Below are 22,060 nucleotides of genomic sequence, written 5' to 3' on the forward strand. Positions count from 1 at the left end.
CTGCTTGCATTTGCATACCTAATTAACCTCAAAGAGTCCCATTCATAAAAACAACCCTCCCTTCTCTGCCTTCACCTGGGTTACACGCTTCTGCCAGCAAAACGCGGAGCAAAAGCACTCCGCGGCGGCAGCCAGCGGGGCGAGAGGCAGGGCTTTATTTACACTGCGCGCCGCGCCCGCGGGCGATCCGCGCCGGCGGCAGCCCCGGCTCTCGCAAGCGTGTGCTCAACTCGTAATGGCGAACGCGGGGCTCGCCGCGCACCTCGCGGCGGCGGCGCCCGGCGGCCACGCACACACCGCACACACCCCACACACACACACACGGCCCCCCCGCCCCACGCACCAGCCACCTTCTCCCACGGGATCGCTCCCGCAGCCCCACCGCCGCCGCGCAATCCTGCGGGGCGGTGGGCAAAGTTGCTGGGGAAGACCCACCTGAAGGCCACGCGCGGCGATCGGCTGCAAAAAATTCCCTCCAAATTTAATAAAAACATTAATTATTCCCCGGCACTTCCCCCTTGGAAGCCGCGAGCGCCACTGACAGAGCTCAATCCCGTGGTTTTTCCTCTCCTCCTCCTCCAGGGGCCCCCGAGCCGCGCCGGCGGATCCCCGCCGCCCATTGGCTCCCCGCGCCCCCCGCCGGATCGCCGGATCGCCGCGCGCCCGCCCGCCCCGGCCCCGGCCCCGGCCCCGGCCCCGCCGCCCCGCCCGGCCCCGCGGGGGGCGACTCCGCCGCCGCCCCGACCCGCGCCGGCGGCGGGGGAGGGCGTCGGAAGCGGGCACTCGGGTGCCCGGGGGTACCCCGGGGCCGTGCCGCGAGCACTCCGTGTCCCCTACGCCCCCCCGGGTGGCAAGGCAACCCCTTCCATTCACAAAAAAAAAATAAATATATATATATTTAAAGAAAAAGTTTCGCCTCCCTGACTCCGTAAAGCAAAACACTCCCCCCACGCACACGCGCTCCCTTTCTTGGTGGCAGAGCTGCCCCGCAAAACGCCGCGGGCGCCCGGGGGTGAGCGCGGCGAGAGACACTTCGTACCGTTTTGCCCGGAGCTGGTGGCATCCCAGGGCTCATGCTTGCTCTAGGTTTGGGGCTTTTTGTTGGGCGGTTTTGGTTGGCGGTTTTGGTTCTTTTTTTGGTTCTTTTTTTTTTTTTTTTCTTTCGTTGAATCATAGAAAGCAATTTTTATTTCTACGAGGATGACATAATTTCTAGGTTTTGTGGACAGAATTTGGCAGCATGCATACACCGGATCTAGGGGAATTTTTGGTGTAGTGGAGCCAGGACCTCTCAAGTTAAGGAGTTCTGAGGACTTCTCTAAAGAAAACAAGCTTTCTGTTCTTTGAACAGAGTGGATGTTGGAAGGCTGTGTCCGAAAACTGCCAAAATGCACCAAAGCAGATTGTGTGGTTTCATAACAGCTATATTTGTCCTCTCTTTGAGCAGTGAATTCCAGGTATCACAGCAGTCAGGTGGTAAATTTAGGTATTCATGACGCTGTCTTGCTGTGAGATACGAAGTTTCAGATTTCTATGATCTGATGTAGTTCAGCGCTTAGCAAGCAGAGCCCCAAGCTAGCAAGTCTAGCTTCTCACTCAGCCCTTTCTGAGGGCTCACTTTATAGCTAATGTGTAAAGCCAACTAAAGAAACCTTTTGCATAATTTCCCTGTGGTGGTTTTAACAATATTCAGGTTTCTTCTTCTTCTGTACGACTTTGTTTTGAAAATTGTAATTGTTTCATTACACTCTATTCTGGAGCATATTACTTTCTGACACAGCACTTTTATTGTCCTCCTTTCTGATCTCACTATCCATACTCACTTGACACTTGTCCTGTCCAGCTGAGGGAGAGAGAAGCACCATGTTCCCACAACTTCTGTCCCTCCCATACGGCCTTCGTAGAGAAAACATCCACCAGGGAAAACAGCAGCTTGTTTTCTGTGTTCTTGTTCCTTCTGTTTTCACACACCCATCCCAGCACACCCGGAATTACAAGAGAGTAATGATATCCTAAATGCAAAAACCTATAATAATTTTATTGTGCTCTTGACCAAGTCTCTCAGTTGCTGTTCCTGTAAGCCACTTTTGTGATAAAATAATTGGTAATTCTGCCCCTCCGCCATGGGCAGCTCTCACTAGACCAGAATTCTCAAAGCTGCATCCAACCCAGCCTTGAACACTGCCAGGGATGGGGCACTCACAGATTCTCTGACGAGGCTATTGTTTTCTTATTTATACCCATACTCAGACTGGAGCAGCTGCCGAGCTTATGGGAAGGCTGTGGCTACAGATATGACCCTGGGAAGCAAGTGACCACTTTAACCCCTGGACCAGCAGAGCCGATGAAGCCCCTGTCTCCAGCTGACCATCCCACCCCACTGGATGGATATCTTGAGCCACCATCAAACAGCTCCCAAAGCACTAGACATTACCACGTATCCTTCTAAATCAAAATCAGTAATGGATTTTCTTATCTTTAAACAGTGCACTAAAAAGTTTTGGTGTGTCAGTCAGCCAAGGTAATTAAACCAACATCAACCGAAGTTTCCAGAATTACCTCAGAGCCATCATATATTAGGTATTACCTATGAAATTCACACTTCTGGGTCCCACCTTGCACTTCCCTACACCACAACCTGCACCTCACAAAGTCTGGCACAGCGCAGTGGCCACCTTCCAGCACATACCACTCCCCCACCTCCATGTGTACAGGTTTGGCATCCTGCTTTATGGATCTCTAGGAGGTCAACACTCTGCAAACAGCCGAGCTCTCTGTGGTCCCGGCTGGGCTGTAACTCCAGCAGAAGCTGAGCAATAAATGCACCCTGGCAGGAGAAGCTCTGTATGCCTTGCTGTTCTTCCTCATGCCACATATCTCTTCCTTCCCTCCTCCCTCTCTCTGGCCCTGTTACACTTGCTAGGGAGGAAAGGAAAAGTAAAGCTGTTTTGAAGCCCTCTTTATCCTCGTCTTTGTTCATCCATTGTGCTGAGTGGTACTCAGAAAAACTTCATTAACTATTAAGAGGAAGATGCTGTAGATGTAGCTCTGTGTGCTGAATTGCAGTTGTGTATCATCATCAGTCAAAACTGTCTCATATGTTAACTGCTGAAGGCATGGTAATTACTTTGTAATTTTGCATGTTTGTTCAAAATTCTTGCAACTTTTGGGTTTATTAATAAAGGGTTTATGTTTTAATTACTCTTTTTAGAAAACAGTACTATTAAATAGCTTTTCTAAAAAATAATCCTTTTAGAAAATGTAAAATTAACCTCAAAATCACTTCCATTTTTAGTTGAAAAGATGTAACAGTTTTTTATCAAATTGAAAATATCCAAAAAAAGTGCCGAATTTATTTCACTATAAGAAATCATTTAAAAATCAACTTTTCTAATGATACTGACACTAATGATAGCAAGACACTAATATTCTTTTACAGACAGACATGTTCAAGTACATTATAAAGCTTCACTATATACTGAAAATTATATATTATTTCCATCTCTTAATGGCAACATATACTTCACACACTTATTTTAAAGAGGATAATGACATATATATTTTCTGTTCAATTTGACACACTACATACCTTCAAATAATTGCTGTAATGTAAAAAATAAAAGTAAATCCAGACAGAGCAGAGAGAAGATTTGATAAGTACTGTTTTCTTCTGGAAAATGTGGAAAGAATTTAGGCACATTTTCAAATCACAAAATAAACCATCTTAATCCAGTATGATAAAATCTAAGCTCAATATGGAAAAAAAGGAAGAATAAAAAAGAAATAATATTAATTGACTTGGTAACAAGACAGAGAAATACACTCAAAAATACTTTATGATGGAAAAATAAACCTTTGGGACACCTTCATAAAATTATGCTTATACCAAAGAAAATCCTTCAGAAAAAGGATAGTCACAATTAAAATATAATTTGCAGGTCCATTTCGAAACAATATTCAGTTAAAAAAACCCTTCTTTGTTTTTTGAAATGGTTTCACTTTATCCATTCCTTCCAGGCATTTCCCCAGTAAACTTTTATGTAACTGATGAGCCTGATAGACAACAGAAAGGATGCCCTCCATCCAAACAACTGTTGAGCAGCAACTTTTAAAACATAGTCTATAGGAGACTCATTAAAATAACAACTATGTATGTGACTGACTACAGCAAATCTATGAAAACCTAATGAGATTTCTGTCTGGTAAATTAACCCTTGACCACATATTAACCTCTTGATGCTGACTCTTTGAGAAGATTAATAGTGCTTATTTTATTGTGATGCTAATGGCCTATAACAAAATAGTACATAACAGCAAAATTAAAAAGAAAAAACCAGAAAATAATACTACAGATACTTGCCCAACATTATGGCTTTTTGTGAAGCCTTTGTTTCAAAAGCAGCATCAAGGACTAAACCTTAAATCAGGAAAAAGGAAAGTACCAGTAGGAAGAAAACACATGGTGGTTATTTTCATATGTGAAACTATGAGATGTGGAATTAAAAGTACATGCAAACAAGTATCTTCAATGAAAAAAGGAAAGAAAACAAAGGAGTAATCCCAGTTTGACTGTATAAATTAATAGCGCATTGCATACGTCATTGTCATTTAGACCTAGTATTGCACACACCTAGAGTCCTCCATAAGCAACTGCATTTCAATGTCTACCCAATAATGCAATGCAGGGCAATGTTCAGAAAAATGTCTATGTACTAGAAAATTATGCTACACAGGAAAAGTGAAATTAAGATATTTCACTAAGAGTGCAAGAAATTAAAAGTCCAAACAAAATTTTTTATTGCAGTGTGTGCCAACCATATCCTGGGCTGCAGCAAGAAGTGTGACCAGGAGATCAAGGGAGATTCTCCCCCTCTACTCTCTTCTTGGGAGACCTCACTTGGAGTACTGCATCCAGCTCTGGGGCCCCCAAAATAAAAAAGATGTGCGCCTGTTGGAGAGGGCCGCTAAGTTGATCGGAGGATTTGAGAACCTCTCACATGAAGACAGACTGAGAGACCTGGGGTTGTTCAGCCTGAAGAAGAGAAGGCTCCAGGGAGAGAGACCTTGTAGCACCTCCTAGTTCATAAAGAAGCCTACAAGAGAGATGGAGAAGAAGTTTTACAAGGGCATACAGTGACAGGACAAGGTGGGAGCAGTTTTACACTGAAAGAGGGCTACTTTATATTAGATCTTAGGAAGAAATTGTTTACTGTGAGGGTGATGAGGCACTAGAACAAGTTTTGTGCCAAAATGATGGAATGTCCTATGCCTGGAAGCGTTCAAGACCAGGTTGGATGGAACTCTGAGTAACCTGGTCTTTTGGTAGGTCTCCCTGTCAGGGGGATTGAAACTACAGGGCCATTAAGGCCTGCCCCAAGCCAAACCATTCTATGAAAGATGAAAAGTAAGTTTAGTTTAACAGTATTTTCAGCCTTCATCATAACTAAGACTTCAAGGTATAAAAGCTTTAGAAAGGACAAGGCTTGGCAACTCACTTAGAACACTCGCCCACTTGTTGGAGCAGAGTAACTTCAGTATTGTTCTGGATCTCCTAGTAGTCTTCTGGGTAATTCCTACACAGGCAACCCCTGTCATCTCACTGATTTTTTTTTGTGCCTATAAAGTGAGACATTGAGCATTGAGTTCCTAACTTGAGAAGTACTCTTGACAATAATAGTCTACTACTATTGATTGTGGAGATACAGGCTGCATCTAGCTCCTTGGATTGACCTAATCTAGTTCCTTCTGAACCTTTGAGGAGCAAAAATGCTACACATATGTATTAACTTCTGTGACAGTTACTACACAACAGAACTGAATCATCTAGAACTGTGAATCCATGATCAGGACAAATTCTCATCTCTGTGTAACAACACGACCAAAGCACCAGGCAGTCCTTCAGTGCAAGTACTAGAGAACAACTCAGATGACTTTTTGATTGAGTTGTATAAATCACTTTAATCCTATCACAACAATATTCATTTCCTGAGCAACTGAGAAAATCAAAATAAAATAAAAATTATACTAGTCCAGGACCTACTATAGCAATGTATGAGTCACTGGAAGAACAAACCAAGTTAAAACATGTAAATGTAAATTGCAATAGGTTCTTGCAGGGTCAGTGGAGTTTCCAGGTTTCTCTCCTTGCAATTAAATTAATGAAATGGCCAGCCATGATTAAGTGATAATGAAGAAGCCTAGAAGTCACTTGAATATCAGGCCAGTAAAAGAATTTTCACATAACCCCTAATCTCACAGATGGCTTTAATTTCCTTGTCCTCCTGTATGGATACCAAGAGAGAATCGTGCAAACACTTCAGAATCCTTCACATATTTTGTGTAAGATTTCTGTCCCACTGTAGCTCATAGAGGTTCTAGAAAACTCAAATCTCCTGATGCAATTACAGTCTAAAGCAAACATGAAAAAAGGAACAGGAAGAGAAATGCTTAAAGATTGTGTTTACTGAGTTTGCTGGAAAATCTCTCATTTAGAAGTTGTTCAGCGCACATTAAATGGTTTTGGTCATCATTTAAGCCCTCCTGAAACCCAGAAGACACAAAGATGACACAACGTGCCCTTTCAGAATTACAAACTCTCACTCAAGATCACTATTGGACATGCTCAGAGCTTGAGCACTGAAATTAACATAGCAGCAAGAGGTCTGTAGGAAAAAGCAATGCCATTTATTAAATGCGTGGCTATAATGACAAAAGACCAAACAAGCTTGTGGAGTCAAAGAAGGGCCTTAAGCCTATTTCCTCATTTTTTTAGCAACTGCATCAACTGGGTTAGTAAAAAAGATGATCTCTCTCTACAAGTGTTCATTTATGAATTTTGATAGTTACAGCAATAATCAAAACTATTACTTCCTATTAGCAGGCAATGACTATATTGATACTCTATCATATATATGCACATGTGAAATCATAAACATGTATAACCATTAGGACCTAGCCATCCACCTCCACCTGTGTACCATCCTTAAGCCCGGATATCTGTGTACAACACCTGAGTATTCCAAAACAAGCAACACAAGAGTCAAAGAAAAGGGACAAAATCTAAACACAGCTCCACGCACATAAAAAGACAAGATACAGAAAAGTAGATACTGATTACTAATAGAAAGAAAAAAAAATAAAAGAAAACAAAAAGTATTTATTAGGGTCTTTTAAGTAGCAAAGACCTAGTAAAGATGATAAAAAGACATAAATAAACCAAGACATTAGTTGAAAAGCGCATTGTAAATGTAGCTTCAGAGGCAAACCCTGCCCTATCTCCAGTTAATTAGGAAGTGGCTTTGCTATTAAGAGGCTGAGATGCATGTGTTTCCATTGGTGTTCAGGTGAGGAATTAATTTTTTTGTGCCCATTTGCAGTAGGACATGTATTTTGTTATAGAGTAGATAATGTAGGAGAAACGGGCTATGTTAACTTCTGTGAAGATAATGAGATCATATGCATTATGTTCTCACTTTTGCTATATTTAATACATTCTCTATTTTTAGTTGCTGAGAATGCCAGCCTTCGTAGCAGGGCTTTGTTGTACCCGTGAAGGTGCTGAATAAAGATGGTGGTCTCTGGCAAGAGAGCAAAGGTGTTTGTTCATCAAAACAGAAATTAGAATGTGTTCTCCCTCCCACCCAAACCCAATATCCTTGAGAGGCAGAGGTAACAAAATAGACAGTAGCTATGTATGGCTTCTATCTGCGCCTAGCAGAGGAATTTTAAATTAGAAGTTTTAAGGCAACATTTGAAAGAACACAATGTATGAGGTTCTTGAGCTTTGCATGAGAACTTTTCCCATCCAAAGCAAAAAGTAAATAGAAAATGTGGGGCACTGCAGGCTGTCATTACCGCTTTTATGGCTATTACAGCTATTAGCTACCTAGAACAGACAATATCACGTTCAGGTTAAACTGTATTAGAAAGAGCCAAAGATGGGGTGCATCTATGAAAGGTGGTTGAGGAGAGCATGGAAATCAGGAGAGGATGGCAATACAGACAAGGAGCTAGTCCTTGGTAGCACTACATGGCACACACGGGCAGAGATGACAAAAGAACAAATGAAGTTCAGATATAAGAAAATTGTTGGTAGGCAGTGCACGGTTTAACGTGAGAACTAAACAACTATGTTGAGTCATTTGGTAAGTAAATTCTTCACTGGAAGGAAATGCCAGGTAGGAAAAAAATCAACTGAAAATGGAGACTGAAATTATATGTACAGATATAATAGGATGTACAGGAACTATAGGTCAGAGTCCCACCAGACAAATTGTGCAAGTGTTCACAGAAATAATAAATGTCAAAAAGGAGATACCATTTGAACCCTTAGAATTATAAAACACAGAAAATTTAGGAGCAGGAAGCAATCTTTTCATTTGGCAAATTTAGTGTGCTTAAAAACTTGTATTTGCACCTCCCAAAATCTGTTCACAAGATAGGAAAGACTAATTATACCTGTTTTTCAAAAAAGGAAAATTAGGCTCTTGCGAGTATACCAAGGATCAATAATAGGGACAAATGTTGCATGCTGGGAGGATTTCAGTAATATTCCAGGACTTTATTTCTTCTTTGACCTAGCTATATTGGGTCACCAAACTCAGCTCTGATGTTAGAGGCTTCTTCCACACAGAGTGCGCAAGGTTACCATTATTCACAATTTTGCAATTCATTAGTTTTCAGTATTTGAAAAAGAGGGGAGAAGGGAAGAACATACAACCTTTGAATGTTAGGATTTTCATTTTTGAAAGTATTATGTTTTAATAAGGCATTAAGTTACTGGTTCTTATTGGATTTTTTCTTGTCATTTTTCCTATTTTGAAGAATAAATTATATTTTTAAATTTCCCACACTCAATCAATCAATCAATCAATCAAACAAACAAAAATAAAAGGAACTGAAATCAGGAGGTGGAATTCAAGCCCTGATATATGTGACAAGGGCCAAATGGGGCAAGTATGGTCTAGTTCCACCTACAACTGCTGCTGTTACAGCTACAGGTTCACCACAGGGAAGCAAGTAAGGAAAAATGACTGTAGGTTAAAGGGAGCTCCCGAGCTCTTGCTCTCTGAAATATATAGCGAGGAACTCACACAGTTTTAGTCTTTTCGGGACTGTGCAACCATAGAAGGATTCTCCAGTCACTTTCCATTAATGTATGTTAAAAATATTGTTCCTATAACTAAAATAATGCATCTTCTGAGAACTGTCTGCTGCTTTAATAAGCAAACAGCATGTGTACAGTCCCAAAGAGCAAGAAGGATTCTCGTAGCATAGTGACATTTTACGGTCTTATGTTCTTTTCTAACACATTGCAGGCTGAAAAAATTGCTGTAAATCTGAAAAACATTTTTTACATAAGAAAGCCTCATAAGCCATTCTGCTCCATCTATTTCCTTGTGCACATTATTCTGCCTATTAATTCTGATTATGAAAAGTGTAACAGAGTATTAGAGCAGAGATTTTGAAGACAAAGTCTGTACAATGTCCTATGTTGTTTTAAAGGAGGAGAAGGGGGTAGAGATATTGAAAAATCTTCCAGTGATCTTATTTACTCTTTACTGTACCTTTTTATTTGGTCTCTGTATTTCTTCGGTTGGCAAAGTATTAAATACTATTAAATACTCCACATATAAGTTTGGAAACATCATAGACCAGGGCTTAAAAGTAATTGAAGGGGCTTTTTTGTGAGGTTCAGAGTGGCTTCAAGAAAAAAAGTACTATTGTGAAAAAGCTCCACAGAAGTGGCTGCTTTTAAAATGTCATGCACAGGCACAGCAAAGGTTGCACAAAGTCCCAGACTTTTGAAAAAGAGTGTTAAAATAATGTAAAATAATAATAATAACAACAACAACCACCAGTTTAACAAATGCCAGTCAGTCTGAATGGAAATTTTCAGTTGGGCAGAATTTCAGAAATGGAATGGTAGAAGAGAGGCCAAAGGAATTGACATTTATTTGCTTGTGCTTCAAAATCATATCTAGCTTGAGAAAGAGAGGAGGACAAGAAATAAACATCTGTAAGAAAAACAGCAATATAAAAGCTACAGTTTATGTTTGATAGAGTAGTTAATTACTTTATACCATTAACCTAAGATTTAAAATACAGAGATCATATTTGGTTTTTTACTATAACAGGCTTGACTGGCATTCTTTTTTCCAATTTTTGGGTTAATCTTTATTTATTGTAATTTTAGTTTCAAGGGCTAAGTTTACCTCTTTTTCAGTGTTAAATACTATATTTATTTTTGTTTTTAAATTTAGAGGCCTGTACTACAGTTTGAACTGGAGATTAATTAAATTCCTGATAGACCATGTTCTAACAGGAAATGTTGGAATCCCATTGTGGACAGGGCCAGACTATATTTAAAAAGAAATAAAAAAACTTCTCATTCACTTATAATCCTATGCAGATAAAAGCAGAAGCTCGGAATGACATAAAATTCCTCAGATTGTACACTTGCCTCAGAAAAACCCAAGAATATAAGGCTCCTTATAGCTAAGACTGCAATCTCCACAAGCTGGTATTTTATTCAGGATGTTCCTGTTGCAAACTGTTGAATCTTTCTATTATCATCTCTATGCTTTTGGTGATAGCCTAAGGAAGAAAGATGTTTTCTATTCACATTTTACAAAGGAAAGCTCAAATTTACTAAGCACAGTCCCCTGAGTCACAGTAATTTTTTTTCCCCCTTTGGACAAGGAAGATACAAATGAAAACATATCTGAGTTACAGAACTTTCTTGCTTGCTTTCTTCTAACGTCGATTTGTTTTACCAACTCTGATTACTAAATTTAATTTTGAAAATACAATTTGTGGCCAAAAATATTTACCAAGTTTTTGAGGGCTAGCACTTTGCTACAAGTCAAAGAAAAACCTTCCAAGGAGGACTTCTAATTAGATAGAATGGTTTTGTTGCCTTATTGTCTGGGCTGGATGCCACTCTTTACCTTCAAGGTCTCTTAACAAGGTGCCAAAATACTAATACCAAAAACTATGAGGTACAGGATGAAAATTACCTTTGCCTCCCTGAGAAGTCCATGTCATGACCGTAACCATGCCATCTTTGGTACACATGCCTTGAATGACAGATGAAAAGGAGCAGGAATATACACAAAGAATCACCTATGCACCCAGCCACACCTAAAATCACACAAAAGCTAAATATTCTACTCATAGCTCTACCCTTAGGATAGTAAAAGGGGGTGTACATGACATGTACTGGTTAGTTTGGTAGAATATCCTTGGACAATGTTCAAAAGCTTAAGCAATAAGTAAATTGTTACAGCCATGCATAATGCAACTCATACACAAGGATGCTACGTTATATACATAAAGTCAAATTAGTTAAAAATGCCATCAACAAATTACAATTGTAAAAAGAGAAAATATTCAAGTATTTTGGCTGAATCACACAGTAAAAATATGGATGTCCATAAAATACGTATCTATATTCTAGAGTTAATATTGCATCCACACCAGCAAATGCAAAAAAAGAATAAACTAAGCCTTGAAGCTGAGAGCTTGAAATATTAAAGAAAATGTAATTAGCAATTATTTTTCTAAAATAGAAGGTGTCTCCTCTTAAAGATAACCAATACCATGGATGCTGGCCTAATTTCTAGTAGTAAATAGTACAGTAACAAAGGATGATTGAACTAGTGCTTCTCTAATTGTTTTAGCTGTAATCCTTACTAGAAAAGAGCAACTGTAGGCTGCACAGATTTTTTTTTTTTTTAAAGCTCAGGTCACAAAACAAATGAGCCATATCTCTAAAATTCCTTCAATAGCTTTAGCAAAGGGATGTGATTTCACCATATTCCAATTAATGGTTGCTTCTTAGTGGTTTTTGATTTTTCAGAAGGCACCTGATGATACAGAAGTAGTTTCTGCATAAACTTGCTTAGGTTCTTCAATAGTCCTTTCCATGACACTTTGCTGCAACAGCATAGTAAGTCAAGACTATTAGAGATAATTTACTATAACTTCTAAGGTTTTCTAATTTATCCTGTGTCTCTCTCTAGCAATGGTTCTTTTATTGCATGTGATGCTGTCAGCTAAATATGACTTAGTGGGTTGTGCAGCCTATCAAATTTTGCAAACTCTTTTAGAGAGCCCTTATCAGAGCTTAAATTCAGATTTTTTCTCCTAAAAGCACAAACATGTCCCTAAAGAGAACTAAGAGAAACCAAACACTTCTGGCATTTGCTTAAAAAAACCCCAAACAAATGAAAACACATCATCTTGTAGGGAACTGAGCATTTTGGGAAAATGCTGGAATGGCAACTCAAAGAAGTACCCACACCGTGCCTTTAAAAAGTAGCAGTTTATATCAGGTTTAATATAGCAGAGAAATCTGTGCTGCCAGTACCAGCTGACAAACATCCCTCAGCTTTTCCAAGAGGAGCATGTCTATGGGTAGAGTGCAGTTGACTCTTGATGAGCATTTAGGCTTCTGAGCAAAGACTGTCAACACAAAAAGTATTCCTGCCAACTACACTGGTGCTTTTGCAAGACCACTAAACAGAGTTTATTTTTTCCGTCTGAATATAGCATTTCTTATAATTTTCTTGCTTTCCATATGGGTATCATCTGCTGTTCTGAATGCTTAATAGTGTAATGTAACAGGAGCATGTTCAGAAGACCTCTCTTATCTGTACCAACATCTCCAGAAGCAACTCTTGCAAAAATACTGCAGATCACATTAGAGTGAAACACTAAACATAACTCACCTCATCATGAATACAAAATCATATTCATCCTATTTATCACTGTTACGATAAATTAGTGAATAACAAGAAGGAAAAAAAAGTAGCTTGCTTGCTTGTTTAGACTAATGATGATAGTGTTGTGTTCTATTTATTAATAGCAGGGTTTTTTAATAATGGAACACTAACCATTATTGTAAAAGAGAAAGCTATCATAAGTGTTAAATATCAAAAAAGCCACATCCAGCACCCCTGAAGATGAGATCTGCAAGAGCTGACCAACTCACTCTATAGTCATCAGCTGAGTGATTTTCAACATGATGTGGGAAGATGGTCTCCATTCTTCTTTTTTTTTGATTCTTTTTTTTCTTTTTTACATAAGAAATAAAATTTAAGAAATTTTTGAGACATTAAGAATGTAAGGATAAAAAAAAGGTTAAGAACCCAGGTCAAATTTTGTGAGTCATTCTTGGAGCAGACCACATTTCACTAATTCTAAATCAAAATTTACCTCGTCAATACAAATTTGACACAAAAGTTCCTATTTTAATTTTATTTATTGATACTAGTCTAACTAGCCTAACTCGTATTATTTTTCTTGTTCTGACTAAAATTTCCATAGGGATGGCAATTATGAAGAATGACTTCAGGAATTTTTTGTCTGATATGATAACCTAAGAGATGCCCTGGGTAATGTCTGGTGTAACTACTACTAGTGGGGTTTAGAGGTCTTGTTAGGGGACTAGGAGAGCCCATACTGTTATTTAGTTTTGTGCCAAAGAAGAGAAGGCAAACTTTGACATTATCTACAACTGTTATGTTCACTGAAACAGGGAAGAGGAAGAACAGGGGGAAGGGGGGGGTGTAGAATATCACCTGGGAGGTCTCATTTACAGGAGTTACTTTTTTTCCCACCAGAGTGGTGGGCAAAACAAAAAGCATGTGCAGTAAAATATAAAATCATCACATCAACACTAGACAAACAGAAGAAATGAGCATAGTCAAAGCAACTGGTAGCTTAGATTTTTACAGTCCAAAATTTTGTGTAAGGCTTTCATATAAGACTTCAGAATATCAGTGAAAAGTTTTGTAAGATGTTGATGGAGATGTCAGGAAAACCTTCATCTCACATTTTAAGTCAAAGTGAATTTTGTTGTTAGATCTCAATTCACACAGCACACACTACTGATAGGATGGTAGCAATGATTGTATTTAGTGTTGGGCTCGATTTGGCTTGGTAAGCTGGGTTAATTGTGAGTTTCAGTTCACCTACTTTACCTAGTATTTTGAGTAAACAAAGCCCTTAAAGTGAAAAGAGAATGCAATTCAAATATTGGTGAGGGTTTTATGCAATATGGTATTTTGCTTTATGACAGCTGAGCAGAATGTGTGTGAAGAAACAAAGAGACAGAAAGCAGCAGAGTGCATTGTATTCTTGACATATCAAACCCGACTCCCAGAACTTTTCCATGCTTCCAAGAAACATCACCCACACAAGGAACATAACCCAGTATGCTGAGGGACAGAAGCTGGACCTCATCCCTGCAAGTAAGAGTCTTCATAGATTCACAGTTTAAGTGCTTGTGAGAACATAGTTTAGCTCTTTGGTGTACCACAAGTATGCAGCCCTTTTGTTAAAAAGTCCCAGCTGTATAGTAATCAGCACACATTTTTAATCCATCCATTCCCTGTTATGAAATGCCAATAGAGCATAATAGAGAATTTTAGCAAGTATCCACTCCTTTCAGTTATAGTCTTCACTTGAGCCAGCTCTTCGTTTCTGTAGGTGGTGAACCAGTACACCACAGAGATTCAATGGGACTGTAAGTGTTGGATCTCTAATACACATTAGAGAGTGATTTACTGGGGACAAATGATGTAAAAGTAGGAGGATGATAAGGATGTCACCCTTGCCCAATAATACTATTCAGAATTATACACTGTCCTTGTTTCATAATGCAGCAACAATTAGGGTGCTAAGTAGCATACCTCCCTCTGCCCTATGTTCAGCCACAAGAACAGAGATCAACCCTTGGCAGCACCACACAGACCATGTGGAGGGGTTGGTGGTGGTGGTGGGTTTTTTTGGTTCCATTTTGGTTTTTTTCAGTAGAAAAACCTGGGAAAAGGCTTCAGTATGCTCTATTTTTTCTAAAAAAGTAATATTCTTAAGCAGTAGAACAATTTTTTTTACAGCACAGGCAGCTATAAAATGGAATCTGACAAAATGGTCTGTTATTTATCTGCACAATGTCATTTCAATTTTGCCAATATCTTAAGGCGAACTTCCTGCAACTTTTCATTGAAGCGAGTGCTTTTCATTTCTCCTCTTTGAAAATGAAAAGCTTTACATTTTTAAAGGTGGGGGTGTTGGAATAAGCAATATTATTCAAATGGGAACCTCAACTACTCCATGCTGAACCCCAGAAGGTTTTGCCGACCTTATTATGCCTGATGACTTGCTTATGGGAAAGGACTAATCTCCCCTTTCATCTAGAAGGTTTCCCTGCCCAGTGTCCAGCAGTCATGCCAAAGCACACGAGTGTCCCTTTTCCAAACTGCATGGCTTTTAACAGACTGTAACATAGAGACTACAGAGAAACAAGACAGATAAAGAGCCCATGAGGGAAATTTCTCAGTCATGAAATCACACATATGGCTGTTTTTTTGTCTGAAATCTCTGAAGAAACATCCAGTTTTGTAGACATATGAACATGAAATGGACTATTCTGTCTGTACATGTGAAATCAGATTATCTGTCCTTGAGCTATCCTCATCATTCACCTGGATATATTGTGCAACTTGTCCTCTGCCAAAAAGATGCAATGTGAAAATAATTATGTATGAAGATATATACAAAACATTAGAATAATTCATTGATGAAAATTGACAATTGCGACTTCAAAAATTTTGTAAGAGAAGTAGCATATTTAATAATAATTATAGTAATAATAATAATCCTAAATTTAGTCCATTAATTGTGGTTTTTATTAATCTGCAGAGCCATCAGCATAATTTTTAAATTCTCCTTATTCATAAAAGTAAAATTTCTGAGTTAAAGATTCCACTTCAGTCCTGTCTATGTGGTTCTAACCCAACCAGATTATAGTTTCTGTATTCAAAAATTACAGCTAACTCTATTTAAAATTCTTTTAGGGACTAGATTGTTAACAAAGAAATAGAAAATTATTAAAATATTTCTGAAAACTAGTACAAACAGAAATTGAAAATAGCATCAGGAAGTACGCCTCATATACTGGTATATAATTGATGGATCTTTGAAGTATTGTCACAAAACATAAATGAATATAAGTTTATCTGCCTATAGTCTCTGAGTTTTAGACTAAAAATGAAGTTCTGAAGTATTTTAAAATTATTTGAGAAATTTATTTAGATACGTACTTGTGAAAAAGAAATGTTTTGTTTAGAGCATTCTTTCTTACAACTCATTAATAAATTTATTTAATCCTTATATTTTTGAAAGGATAAAACTTCTATTCAGAGAGTTAAAACTATGATTTTGACAGACATAAAGGATGCCTAAAGATAAACAAGTAACTTCCAACCCATATTGAAATTAATAGGGGCTATGCATTACCAACATATTCAGAAGTCTAAAGACAAATAGAAGTCTCACAATAAGTGTCAACAATTTGAAGGAAAACTGTATTATCAATTCAATTCATGTGAATGAGATTGTGTTGCCTATTTGGGGAATTCAATCCACATCTGTTCGAGCATGTAAAAATGGCACTACTTCCACATAAAAACCTCATTATACAGTAGCACTACAGCCTGCTTGAAAAAGTGCTGTATACTAAGTTCCTTAATGTAAAAAAAAAATTCTAAAACCCTCTGCCCCAATAAAACAATAATAACAACAAAAATAATTCACAGTATGCCACAGGCTAAACACCATTTTCTGTTTTGACATCTGTCTCCATGGATGAATTAAAAGAATTTACCACCAAGGTTTCTAAGGATTTTGAGAAATATACTAAGAAATAAATTAGATGGAAGGAAAAGTACCTTTTTACTTCATGTTGTTATGTCTATTGGGTTTTAAATACTGATGGCTTTAGGTACTGTTAATTATTGCTAAAGCTTTTCACTTTTTTTTATTCTTTTGATTTGACTGCACTTCAACTAGAAGAGTACTTCCTTGGGAGTTCATGTGTGACATACAACCATAAATATCTGGCATCTTTTTCAAAGCATAAGTTGTGGCGTATCTTCTAAACTATACAAGCATATAAGCTTCATCTCAAGAATCTGAAAAGTGCTTAAAAATCAATAATTGAGTGTTTTGCAAGAGCATCATCAACTCTCTAGTGATGACTTAAGAGGACTTTGAAAAAAGGTCATTGTGTAATACTTGAGAAAGTGTAACTCCTCTCACCTTCAGCATTAAAACACCTCTTCATCTTAAAAATAATTGCATAATAATGCACATGAAGCAAATAGTTTACTTCCACATATAGATATTTCATACCAAAATAATGTCCATTGTTGGATAATTAAAATTTCGTTGTAGCCACTAAATGCACAGACAAGTGGAAAATTTTGATATATTGTTTGTGGAAACAATGTAATCCCCATCTATATCAAGTCTTATTCTCTAAAAGATGACAGTGCTCAAAAATTAGCATAATTCAGGGCACTGTAGAAAACAATGGTCTTCAAATACATGAAAGATGGTGCACTTCAGACTACTATAATTTGTTTTAGCCTTAAGGAAGTTTACTGAACTGGTTTCATGGTGCTATTTTGGCAGAAAAATGCCATTGATGGACACTAGTTAAGCTTTGTTGCAGTCACTGTTCAGCTGCTCTATCCTTTCAATTCAACCCATTCACCTATACCTAAACTGACAGGTAACTTCAAAAGAAGAAAGAAAGATTATGCCTATTCTATTGACTTCCTCTGGAGAAACAGAGCACAGAAGTAGGAATTTGCAATCTTTCAACTTTGGCAACAAATCTACCTACACTTACTTTAAGTTACCAGGTTGTTTATTTATCTGTCCCTTATATCTGTATGCAAATCTGTATTAACTTGATGCAAACATATCTGTTAATTTCAGAAAAGTTTAATCACATTACATTCCATATTTTTACAACCTTCCACTATGTCTTTTAAGGAATATTTATCCTAATGCCACATATGAAATGGTGTGAAATAATTAGAGTAAAACTTGCTTCCATAAGTGAACTTTAAATCTGTAGTATTGTGTAGGTGAAGTGGGGAGCTACTTGTTTTAAACTTAGTTGAAATAGAAGCTATGTTCCCTGGAAATATTTAACATTAATAGTAGTTAGCATTTTGGCATAAAGGATTACTTAAGTCTCACACGGTGCTTAGTTGTGTTTTATTCCCCCACACAAAATCTAGAAAAGAAACATAAGCCAAAGAAGAGAGCATAAGCATTAGCTTTGAATATTCAACTATCTTGGTTTGTGTCATATCATAAACATGCTTCCAGCAATTCTTAACACTTCATATAAACCAGTCACAATAAGAAGCTTCTTACTGTTTCACTGTGAGGATGCACACGGTGACCGAGGCATTTTTAAGGATCCAATTTACTACTGTTTCCCTGAAGAATAGGGATAAAACGAAGGGACATCAGGCAATTTTGAGAAGTCTTGAGCTAATCTCAGGGTCTGAGGCACCAAAAGGGTTCGATCATCCCAAGATGCTCTCCCTCAAACTGGCTTCAAAGCCTTATGACCCTCTGTTTCACTGGACACCTGCAGTAAATCGCTGAGGATATGCAGAGGAAAGTGAATTGAATTCCATTGCAACAATAACGTGGTATCCTGAAAAAGCATAGATGTTGTAGACCTGTATATTCTTATCCTAGGTGTGTCTCCGTGTTGCAAACTAATGATCACTACACATTATACCATGCCAATATACTTCATTGCAAATTTCAGTATCTCTGCTCTCCATGTTCCATTTTTCTGCTTTGTATCAGTTATTCCAAAGGAAAGCCTTCAGAAAATATGCAATATTGTGGCGCACAAGTAAATAGAATGGAGTTGATTTCTGTATAGGTAACAGTAATTAATGGCTCTATGGAAATGTGCCACAGTAATTTTTAAAGCAAAGCTGCTTTATTAGTTAACATTTGAATGTTCAGTAATTCAATTCAGAAGAACAAGTTTTCCTGGAAGGTTATGTTGTATTTGAACAAACACCTATAAAATGCCTGTTTAAGGAAATAGGACTCACTAATTGTAAATGACAATTAATTTCTTTAATTCTTTACAGGATCTGTAAAAGGATGCACTCAGTTTTCAGGTACATTACTGTCTGATGGCAATGGGGGCTTCTAAAGCCCCCCACCTTGCAAAAATAAAATATTAACCACTGACATTTTATAGCTAATGGAAATGTTATTAGTTTAATTATATAACTCTACTCTAAACACATGATGCAAAAATGCCTAGCTCAGGCAAAAACTTAATAGACATCAGACTTTCTAATGGTAGAAAAACTCTATGTTTCAGGACTGAAAGTGTCAGTCTTAGGGAATGGATACTCAAACTGTAAAAGACAAGAAGAGCAAAGAATGCCAAAATAAAGTAGCATCATAAAATTCTCATAAGTTTTTGTTCTATTGTCTTTTAAATTAATGTTTCCTTTTTCAGAACAGAAATTGCTTCCACCATTTTTAGTGAAAAATGCTTATCACAGCCTCCATGTATAAAAAAATTGATAGTATGAAAGATTCTTAAGAAATGTTTTTCACATGAATGGTTTATAAAATCTAGAGCAGATTTCAGTTGAGATTTTTTCTTCTATTTTCAAGTTCTTGTAGCTAGCTGAGAAAAAGTGTTCTTGTCTTTTTCTCCTTTTCCAGTTTTCATAGTCTTACTCTACAATATAATATTTCTGGGTTCAAGACATTCATATTAACACTAGAGAGAGCAAATGTCTGTGTGACATACGTCCATGTAGGACTAAAACTTGTGATATTGTAAGGGCCTCAAGTGCAGCTTGAAGAAAACACTTCCTCTCAGGGGTGGTGGAGGTTATGTAAATCCTGTCAAGGGTATCTAATGCCAACTGCATGCCACAAGGCTGCCACAGTGTGAGACTTGAGAGATTACTCAGGACACCAAAGCAGCACTGACTAGACTACTGAAAGTGCTGGATAGATTTATCAACATAAAAACGTGATAAGAATTGCAGGGGCCATGTTACAGGTGTTGGTTAACTTTTCTTGTTTTCTGTGAACAGAAGATGACTGCTTCCTTTTCTTACCCGGTCAGATTTAAGTAACAAAGGAATCAATATGTAAACACTTAGGAGAGACCAGATGGTGAATGATAAATGACAAGGATCAATTTAATAAAAACCTATCAGGCCACAATAAACATAAGCCATCTCTGAAAAAAATTAAAAGAGGTGGTTTGCTGGGTAAAGTGATTGTAATTGTTTTAATAGATTTTTAGTAATGATTTTCATGCAGTCCCTCTTGGAACCTTTATAGAAGAAACAGAAAAACATGGCTGGAACACACCTCAGGAGGCTGTCTAGTCCATCCTGTGTTCCAAGTAACAAGTGGCACAAACCCCACACCTAACATATTTGTCTAACCAGTTCCTAAAAACCTCCAGCAGCAGAGAATCCACAGTCTCCCATGGCAAACTTCTCCAGTGCTTAACTGTCCTTTACAGCAAGATGGTTGTTCTTGATGGTCAAACTAAACACATCACTTCTTCACCTATCCAGAGATCTTTCTCTTTGAGCATCAACTTTTTTACATATAGAAGCCCTAACATTTCCCCAAAATTATCTGTTCTCCATAATAAACTACCTCAATTCTTTCATCTTTGCACAGAACATGAGGGGACATACTGCAGATAGCAATACAAAATAGTACTAATTCCAATATTAAGGTGAATATTCTACAGTCATGCTTTGAGAATAATGGTGAAAAGACACCATACTTATATAAGTTCTTCCATGAAGGGTAATGCCAACTTACCTAACAGTTTTACAACTTTCACCATATTTTCTTATCATTTGTGCAGGTATAATCTCCTAACTGCAGAAATGGAAGTTAAAAATCAGGTGTAATGACAGTAGCTTTTTTCCCCACATATAAGTATTTATAGCTGCCTGCATTCAAATGAAGATCAGCATTAGTTGCAGATGGGATTTAAAATAAAGTAGTATATAGATAAGAGGTATTTTCTAAGCACTTTTTTTAGAAGACAATATTTGAGATGTTATAATGGAAAGGAATCAGATGTTATTGCATTGTGATCTATTTTTTAAAAAATACAACTTGAATTCATAAATTATTATTTACTAGAAAAATCTCTTTAACAATACATGTTATAAAATATCCACGGGGATTTTTGTATTATCAGCATTACCTTTATCGTCTTCTACAGAGATTTTCGGTTTTTTGTGTGGCAGTTGCTTTAAATTCCAAGAATTCAATGTCTGACATGAAAATTCCTAGCCAAAAGTTGAATTTGCTTCTAATTACAATTGTTTTCTACTGACATTTTTGCTACTGTACAGCTATCAAATGTACAGTATCAGTATTTAATCTGAGTTAGTGTCTTAAAATATGAAATAAACATATTTTTTCTTTCCTCACTTAATTTCTTATCTGTTAGACATTCGGACTAACCACTGGTTACTGTCCTTGGGATTTGATCTTTGCATTATCTGCATACTCACGGTCCACAGCACTCTTTGTGCAACTGAACTTATTAAGCTAAAGTTCTAAGCAGGTACAAAGTATATCTATTCAAATGTGAGCATTTTAAAGAAAGCTAATGTGTATGCCCTGTAGATTTTTTCATGACCTTTTAGACATATGATTTAAATGTCAAAGGCATGCAAAAATTATTTAAAATTACCCTGGGCCAAGTCTATCTAAAAATTTATTCCATATGTGTCAATGAGTGCATGTTACATTTCTGAAAATTTACTTTTAAGGTTCCACTGAAAATGCCAATTGCAGAATTTGTATACTTTCACTGATATTGTAAATATTCCTATCTACTACACTTCCATTGACTTCTCAACCACTATGATGTCAATGGAAAAAGTTTATATGTCATTTGGCTACTATAAAAGAAAGGAAAAAGACAACATTTTAGACCTATTCCGTGTTCAAAATGTAAACATGTGGCGTATTCATACAGGCTGGTAACAGTCTATCTAAACAACAGAAATGGAGAAGTTCGGTATGGAAACTTTGTCTTTTCAATGTATTCTGTCAGTTATGAACAGATAGCTGGTGCTGACTTTCTTCCAAAAGGACGTGGTTTTTTTCTTCTGTTGTAGAAACTGAGTGATAGATTGTGATATGTACTGCACACACA

General features: G+C 37.5%; 1 protein-coding gene across 6 annotated transcripts in view; it reads right to left on the reverse strand.

The window, feature by feature from the left end:
- LOC138106395 (ETS translocation variant 1) overlaps window positions 1-22,060 on the reverse strand; it is a 115,269-nt gene that overhangs the window by 65,221 nt on the left and 27,988 nt on the right. For 3 of the 6 annotated variants that reach the window (XM_069006931.1, XM_069006933.1, XM_069006927.1), the window contains exon 1: window positions 436-560. The exons of 2 other annotated variants lie outside the window; for them this stretch is intronic. The gene's annotated coding sequence lies outside the window, so the exon portion shown is untranslated. Of the gene's footprint in view, window positions 1-18; window positions 98-435; window positions 561-22,060 lie in introns of those variants that run through there. One more of the 6 variants, XM_069006930.1, reaches the window with a different exon arrangement.

The sequence above is a fragment of the Aphelocoma coerulescens genome, chromosome 2 (genome assembly GCF_041296385.1).
Source record: "Aphelocoma coerulescens isolate FSJ_1873_10779 chromosome 2, UR_Acoe_1.0, whole genome shotgun sequence".
NCBI lineage: Eukaryota > Metazoa > Chordata > Aves > Passeriformes > Corvidae > Aphelocoma > Aphelocoma coerulescens.